The sequence below is a fragment of the Coptis chinensis genome, chromosome 7 (genome assembly GCF_015680905.1).
Source record: "Coptis chinensis isolate HL-2020 chromosome 7, ASM1568090v1, whole genome shotgun sequence".
In the NCBI taxonomy this organism is placed as follows: Eukaryota; Viridiplantae; Streptophyta; class Magnoliopsida; order Ranunculales; family Ranunculaceae; genus Coptis; species Coptis chinensis.
The window spans coordinates 25,734,247-25,752,870 of NC_141462.1; the positions used below are offsets into that span (position 1 = coordinate 25,734,247).

The window sequence follows — 18,624 nt, forward strand, 5'->3', positions numbered from 1 at the left end:
CTGCTCCTCCCATAGCCTCCTTGCATAGTAATCATGATGTAAGCGAACAAAAGAGGTTGAATGAGAAAAAATTATTGTTAATGACGTAGCGGGCACTAATGCACTATCAATGTAGATGTACTTACAAAGGACCGGCCCGCAGAAAAATTCCCATCTCCACATCACGGATTTGGTTGGAATTTTCTGGATTCCAAGAAGAACCTCCAGAAAATTCAAACCTCTCAGGCTATGAAAAATTCTCACCTTCAAGAAACTATCAAGAGATTCAGTGTTCGTTGGAAGAAAAAAAATGGATAATTATCAAAGTAACACGGCTATACATAATACTTACCAAACACTTGAATTGTAGACACTTTCTTATTAAACTCGGGAACTAAATCTGCATATTCTTATGCTTCAAGGGACAGGTGAGGTTGCTTTCACTTCATAACATGCAAAAACCAATCAGTTCCACCTTTTCCCTCCTCCTTTATCTGGGCTTGGGACCAGCAACACAAATATCTAGTTTGCGTTGGCGGAGCTAAAAAGGGGTTAGATTAGTATAACGAATCCTGCCACCTTAAAAAGTAAACAAACAACCACACAATTGCAAGTACCACATATAGCACAACCAAAATATCTATAAAACAAGCTCATCCAACATATAACACAACCAAAATATCCATAAAACAAAATAACACATTGGAAGTATCCATAACAAAACAATGTATCCAGAAAGCAATGTAACATGTCCAAAATCCTGACTTGACTAATACAAAATAAAATACTTCCAAGTCCAAGATGAAAATGACACTATGTGTCTACTAAAAGAGGGGAAATGGCCTTTAACAACGAGGGGGGAGAAACTGCAGAAATTCCTTATGCCAAATAACATGTCCCTGCCCAACTTGACCAAGGGTACGAAAGTGATTATAGGGCTCAGGCAATTCGCAAGAACCTACAGTAATCGCCTTAATGTAAACTAAGAATTTTACATCCCCCAAAGTTCTATCTCCAATCTTAAATGCTGGATCACCTTGTTTCACCCTCCCAGATGCAACCTTTCTCAAAGGCCAAAAGGCTCTCACATTGACGTCAACATTCATGTAATCGGGTCCCTTCAAAAATAGATAAAAAAATAAAATAAAATAACATTAGTTAAAATTTCAAATACACAAACCATTAAATTTTACTATTACTATGAGAATAAAATAAAGTCATACGTATTCGTACATGAGAGAATATATCATGTGATCTAGAAGAAGAGGGTCCAACAAGGGAATTACATGTGGGTGGCATCTGGCGGACAAGATTCTGCACCGTTTCATTAATTTGATTTACTTTTCCATCAAATGAGTCCTTCAGCTCATCAATTTTCTTTTCAAACTGATTTTTTTAACTCCTCAATGACCTTAATCTGTTTTTGATATCTCTTCCTATAAGGAGTCGAATGCTTAAATGAAGACTTAGAGACACCAGAACCCATGACCCGCATGCGCCCTCTTGAGTCTTTACCAACAACCTGTGTACTTGGAGATTTTAATTCGAGGAATAAAAATAAAATTGAGCAAAGTATAAATTCATACCTCTGTCACAACATCATTGTCGCATGCTTCAAAGTCGGAGTTGGAGGTCGTGTTAGAGTTTAAAGGGGAACGTTGAGAAATCTTATCCTATTCAATGGAAAACATAAAAAAAAATCTAAAATCATATAGATAACACAGATGTATCACTGACTAAGCATACACTTTTAAATAGTGTGTATATATATAAATGATGCATTGACTAAGCATCCAAGAAAAAAACATATAAAATAAAGACTTACTGCCAAACTCTGTCGTTGGGGTGTACCAGTTTTTTTAAGTGTGTGCATTTCTACGTAGTTCTTGATAATATAGTTTCATTTCATTAATCATTGTAGTTTCGATTCCTAGATTTAGTTATTATCATTGTTAGTTTCAATCGATTCTTGCATAATTAGATTTCCATTTGAATTGAAATAAGTAAATTCACAATCTTTTATTGATGTCTTGTTTAATTTCATTGGGAAATGATAGCATAATGATTCTAGGCTAAACCTCCATTAGAGGGGGTTGAAGAAGCCTTGATGAAGCTTGATCTTTGTTAACTTAGAAATCATCGTGATAATCTATTCAATTCTAGAAAGTAATTAGTTCACCATGAGAATGGGTTTGGTTGCTTCACATGCTAGTTATTAATTGGTAGAGATTGCCATGTATAATTAGGGATTAGAAATACAATTTTGATATGCGAGAGCATTGAAATTTGGATCACGACGAATCTTTGTTAGTTGATTAAGTCGAGTTAAGGTGGAATCAATCTCCCCTAATTCCTTATCATATAGTCGATCAATTTAGAAATTCCGTAGTTTGAATTAGCGTATCTTGTTAGTATAATTTGCATCATAGTATAAATTCCCACCATTACTCTCATTAACTTTGGCTAGGACTGATAATATTAGAAAACATTGAATGCTAAAAAACTAGGAGTGGAACGAATCTTTGACTCCACTCTATTCGATAGATTCGAGAGTAGAAATCTTTGATAAATATAGTCTTCGTATAGTTGTAGTTTTACTTTCGTTGGAATTTTATCATTCTGTTCGTGAGTAGAATTATTCATTTTTATGGCTATCATATCACATCCCCAAATTCAGCTCACCCACTAGAGGACTCCCCCAACACTAACATTGGTAATTAGTTAATAATTCATGATTATCTGACTAAGTTAATTATTTCCATTTCATCTTTGTATAACATCATCAGTTTTTGCATTATCAGGTAGGTCTTCTACTTCACGACCGCGCTCAGATAACACTAGAGGTCCTACTCTACCTATATCCGATCATTTGGAAGAGGGGCAGAGAATTGAACTTTGGCTTAATATCTATAACTAGCCTGATTTCCTAAAGAAGGTGTCAGCAGGCTATCTAGTGAAGCTACTCGCCTTGCGGACTGTGAGATCCCATGCTTCTATAAGGATTGGCCAACTATGATGAAACTCAGTAAAGGAACTCACTATAACATAATCATTAAAAGCTTGAACGACACTTTTGTATTTGTTAATGGTAACAATGAAGACAAGGGGGTAGACTATAAGTATGTTCGAAAAAAAGTCATGGCCGCATGGAGGAGCCACAAGGGTGAACTGAAAAAGAAATATGTTGCTAGTAAGGATCCAAAAATTGTGAAAATGAAGGCACCAAATGGAATCCCTTTGGAGGATTGGAAAGCTTTTGTGAATCATTGTCATTCAGATGAATTTAAGGTATTGTCTTAGACATTCTAACGATATACTATACGATATGCACTGTCCTTACTAACTTATAAGATGCAAAGCAAACTGTAACTTAATTTGTGTATGTTATGTAGGCATTAAGTGCGAGCTAGAAATATTTAGAACCGTGCAATGCAAATTGAACCAAACTGTGGGGGGAGGACACCAGCACAAGTTTATCACCGTAAAATTGCAAAGGAACAAGGTGTGTCGGTGGAAGAAGTTGATCAGGGTGATATGTATTAATCTAATGAATAAATAACAATTGATTCAAACTACTAAATTAAAACAAGGTATGAAACTAATTAATGGAATGAAAACAAGATCTATAACTATCTCTAATGGCTACTTGCTACTTAACCTAATTCTATCTTAAGAGTTAAGTCTTGTGTGTTGAAATGGAGGAGACCAGATCCACATTTTCGTGCATGGGCTGAGGAGCCATATTTTGGGCCGGAAAATCGAGCCAAAAACCCAATCTCTTCAGTCTATAGGGCCCTCTTCAGTTATATCTGACTTCAGCAGGTTTTTTGTCAACTTTTACTCCTCTGATTGGGTCAAGGTTTAGACCATTGGAAAGCTCTTTTCGAGCCGGTCGTTTTGACATAAGGTAGGCATAATTCCGAGGTATGAGTCCAAAGATACGGTCTTTGGAAGTTCTACTGACTTTTATGTGATGTTTCTGCCCGCATTGACTTTGACTTTTCAGCTTTTGACCGGGCTTTACAAAGGCTTTTTCTCCTTGAATCTTGGCCTTTAATCACAGAACTTCTTAGCAACTAACCCTTGCTCCTTTATCTCGCCAAAGTGGCACATTTATGCACATAGTTGACTTCAATGCCTGTAATACATAAAAGCACGTAATCAGCATTAACTCTTATTTATTACTCGCATAATTGGTCTAAAGTATTATTGTTAAGAGGTTAAAACTACAGTTTTTGGCTCTTATCATGCTACTAGCCATAGTACAAAGCGACAACTAAACTTTGCAAATTAAACAAGCACTTGCATATACAATTAAGTTAATGATCAATACAATAAGGATCAATGTACAAATAACAAAAAATGAATTAAAAAATTAGTCAAAATGTGAAACACTAATTTAAATATGAATTCAGAAAAAGCAGCAAAACAGGTTTAAATATGTAATTCTCGAAACAAAAGACTTCATATAATAAAATAACATCTCATTTCTTTCTAGGTTTTTTTCTTCGGTTGATAACCTCAACAGCAACAACCATATTCTCTTCATTAAAGATCAACTCATCCTCCATACGTTCTAGAATGATAGGCCTCACAAACGATTCATCCACAACTATATTTTCTGACACTACTCTTGTTGAGTCCATATCAGAGTAAACCTTTCTTGGAACCTCAATAACCACATGCCATTCAAGATTGACTGGGTCTTTAGAGTAAAAGACCTGGGATACATGCTCAGTAAGAATGAATGGCTCGTCATTCATTTGAGATGAACCAAGCACATTGGATAGATTGACCAACAACAATTTTGACACGTTATCCACCTTTACACAGTTTGGGAGCTTAACCCAATCACGCTTGAATAACACTGGTTTGTAATCAGTATTTGGGTACTCCAATTGAACAATTTTCCTAAGAACACCGTAGTATTCAGCAGATGCTTATATAGAATTTTTTATCCTTAGCACTCGAGCGAAAGGTAGTTAGGCACTTGGTACAAACTCCACTGTTTTGGTTTCTTCTAGTCAACTCATAATCTTTGGTGACAAATAAAAAACCATTGACTGCATACTTCTCATATGTTATAGCAAAACGTCTTTGGTCCCCTTGCTATTTCTATAAGCTCGCCATCTTTTCGGTTTTGAACATCAAGTTGTCTCCTTAACCATGGCATGAACTTCGTTTTTTCGGTACTTTGAATTGGCCAGACTTTCTTCCTGTGTTTCTCTTGTAGACCTCGAGGAAGTTATTGTACTCTATGTTCAATATCATTAATAAAAGCACAATAAATAATATAAAAATGTCTATTTGGTAATTGAAAAATACATACACGTAAACTGCAATAGACTTACTTCTCCCACATTTCATACTTTGGATGACTTTTCAATATCCACTTACGTGCCTGCTCCCACTCAACACCCTCTAAAAGGTAACGTTTACTTGGACCAAGAGGACCTACTTCATCAACTTCATCGAGCAAACCAGGAGGCATTGTTACCTCAAAACCCTCGGTGCACTCTTCTAGCTTTTGAAGGAGGCCACCCCCTCCTTCGTATCCTCCACAATATATCATTGTCTCCTCCTTCAAGTATCGCTCAGCAATGCAACCTTCTGGGCGTGCTTTATTCGTAACATAATCCTTGTACTACTTCATTAACCTTTAAATATATAACAAAACTTAAATAGAAAATATGAGAAATAAAACCAAATAATCATGTGAAAAGTTTTTGATCTAAGTATACCTTTCAAAGACATACATCCATCGATAGAACACTGGTCCTAACACGCGGGACTCATTGGCTAAATGAATGGGAAGATGCATCATTATGACAAAAAGCAACGGAGGACACATCTTCTCAAGCTCACATAAGATTCTGGACATACCCATCTCAAGTATAACCAAAGAATCAACATCAATTCTCCTCGAGCATAAAACACGAAAAAAAGTACAAAAACTCAATATAACAGCCCGGGACTCCTTCCGATCTTTATATGCGTGTTGAATCAATACAGGAAGCAAATGTTGCATTAGAATGTGATAGTCATGAGACTTCATCCCTTTGAGTTCCATGGACCCCTCCTTGACAATAATCCTCCAATTGCTACTAAAACCAACAGGTACGTGCATGTTTCTTAAGGTGGTAAAAAACAAAGACTTCTCAGCAGGTGTACGACAGAACACTTCACGCTTTTTACGATTATTGTCTGTCACCCAATACTTCTTCTTTATCCCCAAAAGTTTCAAGTCTTTTCATGCATTGAGATCATCTTTGGTTTTTTTCGTGTCCAATATCAAAGCAATAAGAATTTCACATACGTTCTTCTCAGTGTGCATCACATCAACGTTATGAGGAACAGGGAGTTTTTCCCAATATGGAAGAAGTTTAGAAAATATTGACTGCTTCAAAAAAACTAGAATCACTGTCCACATCTTCCTCATCCTCGGAGTCACCACCTCCCCGTTTCCTTTTCTTTAACTTTCCCCATTTCACTTTGAGATTCTGAGTTAACTCATTAACCTTCTCCCCAGACAAACGTAGTGGTTGTGACCTGAGCTCTTCTTCCTTGTTGAAAGTAGATTCTCTCACATCAAGTCTATTTGGATCTAATTGTGGCAAAAATCGTCTATGACCAAGGTAAACATTTTTTTCTCTCATGAACAAGTCTCACAGTAGATGGATTTAAACCACAAGGGGGACAAGCATATCTCCCCTTAGTCCTACATCCAGAGATGTTCCCAAAAGCTGGGAAGTCGTGAATTGTCCATAAGAGAACTACACTCATATTGAAGACATCACCCCTATTAGCATCTTTGACTAATACTCCTTTATCCCACAAGGATTGCAATTCATGGCCCAACGGCTGTAAATAAATATCTATATCATTACCAGGTTGTCGTTGTCCCTCAATAAGCAGTACTAGCATAGTGAATTGCGGTTTCATACATAGCCAAGGAGGGAGGTTATATGTGACACACATCATTGGCCAAGAACTATACGATGTGCTTTGCATTCCAAAGGGGTTGAACCCATCAGTGGCAAGGCCCAATCGAACATTACGTGGCTCGGAAGAAAAGCTTGGGTATGTCCAATCAATGTGTTTCCAAGATGATGAGTCAACTGGGTGACCCAACTCACCATCCCCCAATCTATTTGTGGAATGCCAACACATAGCTTTGGCTACCCAACTGGCACCGTACATTCTCTTCAACCTATCCCCAATTGGAAAGTACCGCAACTGCTTCGCAGGTAGTCTTACACGGGTTTTTTCTCTCTCCTCAATTGTTGCAATTTTATATCTCGACACCTTACAAGTAGGACATTCTTGCAACAATTCATTTTTCTTCCCCCAATATAAAATACAATCATTTGGGCATGCATCGATCTTCTCATAAGTTAGCCCCAACTCCTTAACTAATTTTTCAGATCGATATGTGTCTTTTTGAACTTTATTATCCGCCCGTAACTTGCCTTTAAAATCTGGAAGCAACTCGGTAAAACTTATGTCAGACCACCTACGTGTAACTTTGATTCTAAACAGCTTTATGACAAACCTTAAGACAGTGAAATTCTTGCAACCAGGATACAAAGCACTCAAGGCCTCTTCAAAGTTCTTATCTGACAATATTGATTCAGCATCATCAATGCCCGGTACCTCTCCATTATCAACTCCAAGACCTCCAAGAAATGAATCTAACTCTTCACCACCAAATTCTTCAACCACGGAAGTAAATGCATCATTTATATTCATCTCATGCAGATTAGAGTTCCCATGGGACTCCACATTCAGATCATGTCTTTCTTCACCATGAAATATCTAGTGTAATTATGTTGGGTCGAATCGGTTTTTATAGATGTGATACCTCACGAGTTCGTAGGTTTTTGCTTTCCCTCCATTTTTACACACACGACAAGGACACGACATTAAGAGCTTGTTACGGTAGTTTTTTACCACAAAGTCCATAAAATAGTTTACCCCATTTATAAAGCGAGTGTCATGGCAGTCTAAATTGACCCAAGTACTTCTATCAGTTGGAGAAAAAGCCTCCATGACGTATCTACAAATAAACAAGAATCACACAAGTTCAAAACTTCAAACTATATGCAAGATAAATAGCATGATCCATTCATGAATAAACATATCCCAAACCCTCATCTCAAGCAAAAAATGTCTAACTAAATTAACAAAATCTCTAAAAATGAATTATTTTTACCAGACTAGCAAAAATCACATAAATATGTATTTAAAACCTAAGCAATTTGTAATGAAAAAAAAATATTTGTAACAGATAAAGCAAAAAGAGACAATAACCAAACAAATATCAATGTAAATCCATTTTTGAAATAAATAAATGTGTGCAATATGCTCAAACTAAAACTCGGCCGTCTAGGGAGTTCACATTGATTAGAAAAAAAAATATATTAAAGAGAGCATATCCAAATGAGCTAAATTGAAAATTAAATAAACCCATTTCACATAGTTGTTTTATTCACTCATACAACCAATAACAAAATACATTTAATAGTTTGACATCTCACCTCCGTAGTAAGTAAAACGCTATAAGAGAACCCTGTAAGCACTGAGGCGTACCTTCTTGAGCTGAAAAAAATGCGTAACAATTAAATATGTTTCTATCTATATGTTTCAAACCAACAAAGAATCATTAATTTAATAGTTATATATTAATACTATATATAGTTAGAAAAAAAAAATTGTTCTCTGAAAAAACATTGATGAAACAAACAGTCAAGGAAAAACACTCAAAAGCAGTAACATAGCAGTAACATGATCAAAACTTTACAAACTTTTGATAAGGTTATATACTAAAAGCATTACTTTTGTATTAACTCTAATTCTTTATATTTTGAACGAGAATCATATGGGCAAATGTTATGCATATTGTATATGTTATTAGTTATATGCATGTGTCTAATACTTTATGTTGTAGATGATATGGTGTGAACACACATAAAATCATATCATCAGTACCTTATAAAGTAAAAGTAATCGTTCACAATCTAGATGGATTTGGACAAACCATTGGTACGGTTGTAGTATAATCTGGTATTAGTCTATCTTGACTATATGATTACACTAGTACACTTTGTGTGTATTGAACAGGACCAAGTGAGGTTGTTTCTCCTTATACTGACTATATAAGAGAACAAACGCCTCTGTTATTATGGATGCTTGTCCTCCTAATCCGGATATAATAACGGGCACTTACGTGCATTGTATATTACTTTAAATCATCAATGAGTGAGATTCATTTGTTAATCAACAAACTCAATGGATTGGGTAATGACATTGTATGTAAGGTGTGCTGTTGATTATAGAAGGAATCCGTGTCCCGCAAGAAGTCGGGTTGATGATGTCCCCTTGAGGAGCTCAAAAAGATTGTCATGTAAACCCTGCAGGTGGATTTATTCCGATATGACAATGAGGTTGAGTGGTACTACTCAAGGACATAAGAAATTAATTAATGTAGTTGTCAGTAACTTGACTTAATCAACGGATATTCAATATCTTAAACACGGGGAGATCAATGAGCATAAAATATGGAGCCCATACACGCTGACACGTAATTTGGGATTAGGGCGGTAGTGCAACAATGACCTTTAGTGGAATAAGCCATTTGTTGATGGACTTGGGCCGTGTGTTTGGAGCGAACATGGGAATCCCAAGCCCGTCAGGAGGCCCAACCCTAATTTCTTCTCATGGTCCCTGTTATAGCCTATAAATAGAATACTCTTTCTCTCTGGCCAAAATTCACTATTCACTGATTCTGAAAAAGAGGCAAGAAAAGTAGATCTGAATTCGTTTCTGATCTTGAGAGAAAGAAGGGGATTGGTAGATCGTTGTCCACACAACGTCCAATCTATTCTAAAGGAATACAACAGAAGATCAAGAGGTTGATTGTTGATTTCGGATTTGATAAAGTTTGGATTCTCAGAGTTATCTAAATCGGATTCAAAGGTATGTTTTCCAATCACAAATCATGAGAACCCATTAATTCCGTTGTGCGTGGTTCTTGCAGTTTGTAGAAATATTGCATTCTGAATAACGGTTCCTACAACTTTAAACTTATTTTCATCACAAACTAATAGTACTATCTTTAATTATCAGCAAACCATCAATCATACAAGTTAAAATAAGCAAACAAATCAAGCACTCAAATCTCAAACCGAACTAAACCAGTGAGAACAGCAACATCCACATATAAATAAATCAAATAAATGAAACCCAATTAACTAACAGTGAAAAAAAAAAACCCCAACTTAAAAAAATACTAACTTTAATCTAACGTACGTCAAATATCAAACTACAACTTCAATCGGTTTTGTTGGTGGTAATGCATAACGACTTAATTCCAAAGTGAAAATCGTATGTAAGTTGAGATGGAAAAGAGGAGTTTTGATTACCGATAGTTTGAAGATAAAGTTGAAGGCAATGAAAACCAAGAGTTTGATTTTGTGTATTTAGATCAACTTGGTATGACATCAACTTTCAATCACAAGACCTTCTGCAAACAGTCGTTAATTGGCGGAAACTATGATCTGCTGAATACTACAAACTTTGTCCCCAACCCAGATTACTATAAGTATGTCATTGCCTCATTGGAGTGAAACCTTGTCTTTTTTTTTTTTTCGGTAATAAGTGAAATCTTGTCTTAATCCAGTCATTTGCATATAAGATATCTACTGTTGCTTTTTTGATTCCTAATACCTCTTTCTTCCCTTATCAATAATGGAGAAGAATGTTCTTCGGGCTACTCATAACGGCTCCCCTCACTTGTGTGTGTACTCTCATTGTTCCAGGACCAAGGTATAGTTTTAATCTTTATGTTTATATACAGGTATCTGTCTTTTTTCCATCCAGTTGTTTTTTTATTGTTATCCTTTGAGTTGCCAAGAATAACAACAAAAAAAACACCCTTTACTCAATTTCCATCCAAAACAAAAAAAAGGAGAAACCTTTAATAAAATAAACACTTAAAAATTAAATAGTTGTAAGTATTACCTTTGATGTTTAATGAGAGAAATCGTGAGAGAAGCGGTAGTGACGAACTGTTAGCGAGAGTGGTGGTGGTGGACGAACTGAAAGGGAAGAAGATGAGAGAGATAGTGACAGAGGCGGTGGAATCTAGAGGTGAGATTAGTTTCTAAATTTCTCTGAATATTTTGAGTTTTTGTGGGCTGGAAATTTTGGTGCGCGCCCAAAATTTTGGAGCAATTTTGGATCTATGACGGCGCCGTATAGCCGTGGGAGAGAATAGATAATGTCAAGGATCTGATCCAACGGTCCAAACCGTGGGAACACCCTCGCTGCATCTTGACCGTGGAGAAAGGTTGTAAAATATCGTCAATCCATGCTACAACAACTATTACAATACCAATGGAGAACAACCGTGGCTAATTATCCGACAGCTTTGGCCCATGGCAAACGTTCCTGGTCATCCGTGGCTAAAGCCCTATTTTCTTGTAGTAGCAGCAATGATTATTTTGTATGTAAAGGTAGTAGTAATTAGGCATAAACACAGATAAAAATTAGGTGGTAGTAAATAAAACAAAGGGAATTGAAAAAATTAGAAGAAAGCGCACTTCACAACAAGAAAGCGTGTCTAAAACATTTACAAAGTAACAATAATTAGTCGAAAACATATTGAAGACCGACAACACTACTGTCCTTTTTCACAGTAAAAATAATAAAGACATTGGGGGTAGTGGAGCACATATAAAACATAAAGGAAAGGGAAAAATGTTGGTTGACATTGACTTCGAAATATGTATCAGGCGGGATTAAATAAAACATAGGGAAAAAAAAATCAGACGGTAGCAAATGGCAGTAAATCAGACCACCAAGTGTGCCCTACTTGGACATCTACTACACTTTGTGAGACCATAGTCATTTTCTTTAGGGTGGTACTGAAGTAAAGTCATATACTTGTTACAGTCTTAACCAAAACTCTCTTAACCAAAACTTCACAAAGAAAATAAGGTCAAAAGATACTCTTATACTACAGTCTGAAGAAACAATAAGATCAGGAAATATTAGCAACCCAAAAACTTCCATGTATGGCAAACGTGTCATCTTCAGACGCTTGAGACAGACACTTTAGAGAAGTGATATGTGCAAGGGTCTTGAGAGCTTAACAGTGCATAGGCCTAAGAGAGCACAATTAATCACCGAAACCTTTTACAAGGGCTGTGAAAATTGTTCCATTAGCCTTCAACATGTTAGGTTAATACACTATACACACGGAGAAAGTGAGGAGTTTCTGATCATCGTGAACCTCTATAAGCAACAGGACTGAAAATGTGAGTGGACTTGCGTGATGACAACTCATTCATTTAGCCCCCCTTGAATCAGATGGAAGTAGTAACATAAAGAACCACATATAGTTCAGCAGCCATAACAAACTTAATGCAATACAGTAAAACAGATGGGGGTGGGGAATCATGGAACTTACTTTTATGGGATGAACCTCTCTTTACAACTCACTTTTAGTAAAAGAGTGAAGCCCCCTTAGCTCCTTAATCTTTTTGGGAGGAGACTTTTTTGTTTAGCTCCTTAAACTTATGGGTTCCTTCAAGGTTTACTTCAATACCTCACCGACAACCAACGAACCCATACAATTTTCCTCCAGATTCCAAAAAATGCTCATTTCTTTTGTCGAATACCTGTCGAATGCCAACGAACCCACACAATTATCCTCCGGATATCTATGCAACTTGTCGAATACCCTCTTCAGTCGCGGTTTCTTGACAAGATGAGAAAAGAGGTGGGAGTGATGCGGCGGTTAGGGCAGATGTTGGAAGAAAGATTAGAAAAGAAGATTTGATCTCATGGATCCAGACGTTATGGATGGAAATAGCATACCAGGTGGGACTCGTTCTTTTTGCCATGTCACAACTTGCTAAAAAAATAATGACAACCATTGGATATGATGGGGCCCTGCGGCTCCATCCGGCAGCTACAAATATTTCTCACAAGTTATGATATGGAAGATCTAAGGTCTTATAGGATATATACAGTTGAAAATGTAAATTTGAAAGAGTACGAGATTATTGTTGATTTGGTCAACAATGGCTGCTTTGTGAGCTGGGCTTTTATCATTCGGTTGGTTGGGGTTCTTTTGGGCTTAATTTGAAAGTGTCGTGGCACGGGTTATATACTAGTCACATATATCCTAGAGATAAAATCAAACATATTTACGTTGATCAAGAAAAAAAAATTCATTTAAATTTCAAGTTGGTATCGGAGAACAAAGGCTTTTTCTTGCCTTCCATGATTCTTTTACTTGGGCTCCAAGCAAGCTCCGTACTTGTTTCATAACACCGATATTTCAAAACGAGATTTCTAAGAGATTTCGTAACTCCGATATTTGTTTGCCGTCCAAGGGTTATCAGTTTAGGCAACTAATCGGAGACCGACTTCTATTTACAATTGGTTTAGAAAGACCGCTTCGGATTTGGTCGTCCACTGCTCTATATATACTCTGAAAACAAGCCCTCTCATTACCATCTATACCATCTCATTACCATCTGTTTGTTTGTTTAAGAAGACTTGGAAAGAAGAAGAAGAGGAAAAAGATGATGCAGATATTCGTGAAAACTCTAACTGGGAAAACCATTACTCTTGAGGTCGAAAGCAGTAACACCATCAACAACATCAAAGCAAAGATTCAAGACAAGGAAGGCATTCCCCCTGATCAACAAAGACTGATTTTTGCTGGGAAACAATTGGAAGACGGACGTACCCTTGCAGATTACAACATCCAAAAGGAGTCGACCCTTCACTTGGTTTTGCGTCTTAGAGGTGGTACCATGATCAAGGTGAAGACTCTTACTGGAAAGGAAATTGAAATCGATATCGAACCAGATGATCCCATTGATCGGATCAAGGAACGGATTGAGGAGAACGAAGGAATCCCGTCAGTGCAACAAAGACTTATCTTTGGTGGTAAGCAGCTTGCAGATGACAAAACCGCTAAGGAATACAAAATTGAGGGGGGTTCTGTTCTCCATCTTGTGCTTGCATTGAGGGGTGGTCTTTGAATAATACTGTGTTCTGAATGTTTAGTTCTTTGAATCTTTAATGTGGTGTCATATACAAAGGTGTGTAACAGGAAACATATTCTGTAAACGACATTAACTTTTTTTTTTCATAATGATCTTTTTTTTTTCATGTAGACTTGTACTACTGGTCTACCACAAACTATTTTCTAATTTTTGATTGTTAAGTTTTTAAGTAGTGAATAATTGCCACGATGACGGTTTGAATCCTGTTATCCTGATTGAGTATATGATTGAATGCTGAATGATTTCTTCTTTCATTCGGGAATAAGCAATTGGCACAAACTTGTGTTGAATGGTTCTGTATAGTGTGGTGGTATTTCCCAATTTGGCAAAGAGAATCAGCCATAAAATTTTCAGTACGTAATTTGAGTGAGTGCAGAACCATTGACCAGTGTGGCACTTTGACGACGCATGCAATGGGTTATTCTTGTTTATGTGGATTGCATGTATGCCTTCCATCATGCAGACTTCGTCTTCTAAATGCACCCAAGATAAAGCTCTCATTTATCAGGAAAAAAATACAAAGACTTGGGGGATTTCACTGTGATGAAACTGTTCTAAGAAAATGATGCATTCAACAACAACCTGTAACGCCCATCCATAGGTCACATACTCACATGTCCGGTTTTTCTCCCTTGGGCACTGCTACCTTGGCCTTTGCTTCTTTGACAACACACCGTGCCACCGTTGCTCGCCTTCGTTGATCCTTGTACTGCGCTACCTTGCACAGGCTCTAGGGGATGTCCGGTTGCATGAAATGGTTAGGTGGGGGTGGAGTGTAAGGTGGGTCTATCAGTACAAAGAGTAAACCTCAAGGACTCGAACACAGAGACAATCTAGATTGAAATTATGCCAGATTGACATGAAATGGGACTGGACGACAGGATAGATAGTTTACCTTTGTTCATTACATTACCTTTACTAAACTTCCAATATCAACAGTTAAAACATGCAACTGTTCTGCTTCTGATATACACCCCTGTATTCTTATCTAAACCTGTTTCTTGCACAAAGTATCATTCCACTTCTGTAAGAGCTCTGACATTGCTTGTTAGTAGCACATTGGTGATGTTGAGGACAACGATACCAATCGATCCCCACTAAGATAACTTACACTTGGACAAACTACTACTCCAGACAAAAATCTAAACTTTCACTACAACCAACAACAAACCCAACCTTCCAAGCAATTAACAATTATCACAAACAAATAATAATAATGCAAAGAAAAATAAAGCATACCGCAACACAAGATGTAACGTGGTTCGGCCAATGATGCCTACTTCCACAAGAGCTAATCCTTCTATAAGTATGGGAAAGAAGATTACAATCACTCCTCTCAAGTCTTTCCACCTTACTAGATCACTCCCCTCTCCTTACAAGCTTTTCTCTTTGCAAGGGTTTTCTCTCAATTTTGATTGCACTCAAAATTGGGTTTCTATTCAAGACTTGGTTTTCCAAAACCTAACTTCTGTTTTTATACTAAACTTGCAATTTCGTGGTTACTATAGAAATAGAAACTGACAAGTTTAGGAATGAGCGCGGGCGCGCTCTTGGTAAGGCAAAATCAAGCTCGTGCGCGCTCTCTTATTTTCCTCGAACTCCAATTCCAGTAAAACACCTATCGTGAAAAAAATAAGTCTTTTTTTCACGGCAATGGCGCGCCTTGAGCAAGGCTAAGTCGAGCGCATGCGCGCTCTGACTTCTTCAGACGAACAATACCTGTTCCTCCAGCTTTTTCCTCATCCTCATGTGAGGGATAACTCCAACAATCTCCCCCTCCCGAACAGTGAAGGGGGATACCTCCATGCATTCTTAAATCAACAGAAGGAGTGTGCTACCATTTCGGCGGGGGCACAACAAATATCAAACTTACCTTCCGGTAAGACTTTGGTCATCATATCCGACCCGTTCTTGTCGGTATGGATCTTCTCAATGCACAAATGCTTGTCTTCGAGAACTTCTCTAATCCAATGATAACGCACACGTATGTGCTTGGATCTAGAATGAAAACTTGGATTCTTGCTCAAATGGATGGCGGTCTGACTGTCACATAGAACTACAAACTGTTTCTGCTTTTGCCCTAGTTCATTGAAGAACCTCTTCATCCATAGCCTCTCTTTGTAACACTCAGTGGTTGCAATATACTTGGCTTCTATAGTGGAGAGGGCAACACACTTTTGCAACTTAGATTGCCAAGAAGCTGCTCCTCCTGCAAAAGTAAATAGATAACCGGAGGTGGACTTCATAGAGTCAACATCACCTACAATGTCTGCATCAATGTAGCCTTCAAGCAAGGTCTTATTTCCACCAAAACACAAACACACCTTGGAAGTGCCCTTGAGATATCTCAATATCCACTTAACCCCTTCCTAATGTTCCTTACCCAGATTTGACAGAAATCGGCTTACAACACCAACTACGAAAGCAATATCTGATCTTGTGCACACCATTACATACATCAAGTTGCCGACTGCGGATGTATAAGAAATCTTTTCCATTTGACTCTGCTCATGCTCACCCTTAAGACATATATCTTTGGTCATGCGAAAATGGCCACCAAGCTGACAACTGACTGGCTTCGCTTGATCCATGTTGAATCTCTTCAACACCTTCTCAATGTAGCTTTCTTGAGAGAGCGACAACTTCCCACTCTTTCTGTCACGAGTGATCCGCATCCCAAGTATCTGTTTTGCTTGACCCAAATCCTTCATCTTAAAAGACTTACTCAAGTCTTTCTTTAGCTTGGATATTTTGTTGATGTTCAGGCCAACTATTAACATATCATCTACATACAACAAGAGCACTATGAAATCCCCGTCTGGAAATTTCTGAACAAACACACAATGATCGGAAGTAGACTTCTTATATTCTTGCTTCACCATAAAAGAATCAAACTTTATGTACCAATGTCTCGGTGCTTGCTTCAACCCATACAAACTCTTTATCAGCTTGCATACTAGGTGCTCCTTGCCTTTGATCTCAAACCCCTATGGTTGGTCCATGTAGACATCTTCTTCAAGGTCTCCATGAAGAAAAGTTGTCTTGAAATCTAGTTGCTCAACCTCTAGGTTCATACTTGCGGTCAGACCCAATACCACCCTGATAGAAGTCATATTAACTACAGGAGAGAAAATTTTATCAAAGTCAATACCTTTCCTTTGACCGAAACCCTTCACAACAAAGTGAGCTTTGTGCCTTGGGTGTAGATTATTTATTCTCTTCACGCTTGACTTTGTAGATCCACTTATTATTGAGAATTTTTCTTTCTTTCGGTTTCTCAACTAACTCATAAGTGTGATTCTTATGCAAAGAATCAATCTCATCGTGCATGGCCTTCAACCACTTCTCTTGTTTGTACCTTCAAGAGCCTCTTGATAGTACATACGTTCTCCACCATCAGATAGTAAAACATATGTATGTGGTGGATACCTGGTTGAAGCTTGTCTATCTCTGTCGGACCTCCTTGCCCCATTTTCTTGTGCCTCAGGAGGATGCACTTCTGCTTGCTCAGGTGGTGGTTCATGCACTTCATCTACATTTTTCTGTATCAATAGGTTCCATCATATCATGAGCAATAGGATCATCATTATGAGCTTCAAACCCATGGTTCTCTGCATTCTCAATGCCTTCTGCACGTTCTACAGTAGGAACTTCTGGTTCTGAATCAACAAGATAATTAGCGAAAGCTTTTAGTTTCTCACCATCCTCAAAGTCTGCTATGGTTTGGTCTTCTAAGAACACAACATCTCGACTTCGGATTACCTTCTTGTTAATCGGATCATAGAGTTTGTAGCCAAACTTCTTATCCCCATACCCATAAAAATGCACTGCTTGGCTTTGTCATCAAGCTTGGATCTCTCATCCTTGTGAATATGAACAAATTCTATGCACCCAAATACCCTCCAGTATCCATAATCAATATCTCTGCTTGACCATACTCTCTCTGGATAATCACTATTCAGAGGCATTGACGGCGATAGGTGACAAACGTAAAAAGAAAGTTTCTTACCCTATGAATAATTATTTATGCTAGGAATAAGAAATCTACTGGATTACACTATGGTTATCAAAGTTCTACTCTCAATTATCATGCAATAACGGGAGTCAGAATTTGTTCCACTCCTAGTTGCTTAAAGGTAACAATTTCTCGACTGTTAAACAATTCTATAATATCAATGAGGAGCAATGGTTTAATAAAACTAATATGTAGAAATAACTAATTAAGATGTTCTAGACTATACTATGACAATTTAATGAGAAGATGTGAATAAGAAGAAGAGATTAGCGGGATTTGATTCCACCTTGATTAATTCTTAATATGCTAGCATAGATTTGTTGTAATATTAATCTTTATGTTTTCACAAGGTTAGGTCTTTTTAATCCCTAATTATTCATGGCATCTGTCACACCCCGAATTTCGACAGAATTCGGAAAAACATTATTTGTTCCCGACTCTTCGATCTCCGAGGTGTGACGCACTCTCAACTCCCAAAAACCCATAAACAGTTTAAATATGCGGATAATAAAAACCAATACAAATTTTAACTTAAACAAAAGTCTTCTT

The 18,624-nt window shown here is 37.4% G+C and overlaps 1 long non-coding RNA gene and 1 pseudogene across 2 annotated transcripts; one reads left to right on the forward strand and one right to left on the reverse strand.

The window, feature by feature from the left end:
• Nucleotides 1-1,219: 1,219 nt before the first annotated feature.
• On the reverse strand, nt 1,220-1,861 carry LOC147486814 (uncharacterized). Its single transcript, XR_015200868.1, has 3 exons — nt 1,805-1,861; nt 1,566-1,652; nt 1,220-1,501 (listed from the first exon to the last, which is right to left on the reverse strand). It is a non-coding gene; the product is annotated as an uncharacterized LOC147486814 (long non-coding RNA).
• Nucleotides 1,862-13,538: 11,677 nt separating this feature from the next.
• LOC147486815 (ubiquitin-NEDD8-like protein RUB2 pseudogene) lies at nt 13,539-14,267 on the forward strand (annotated as a pseudogene). The gene has a single exon (XR_015201952.1). The product of XR_015201952.1 is annotated as a ubiquitin-NEDD8-like protein RUB2 pseudogene (transcript).
• Nucleotides 14,268-18,624: the final 4,357 nt, after the last annotated feature.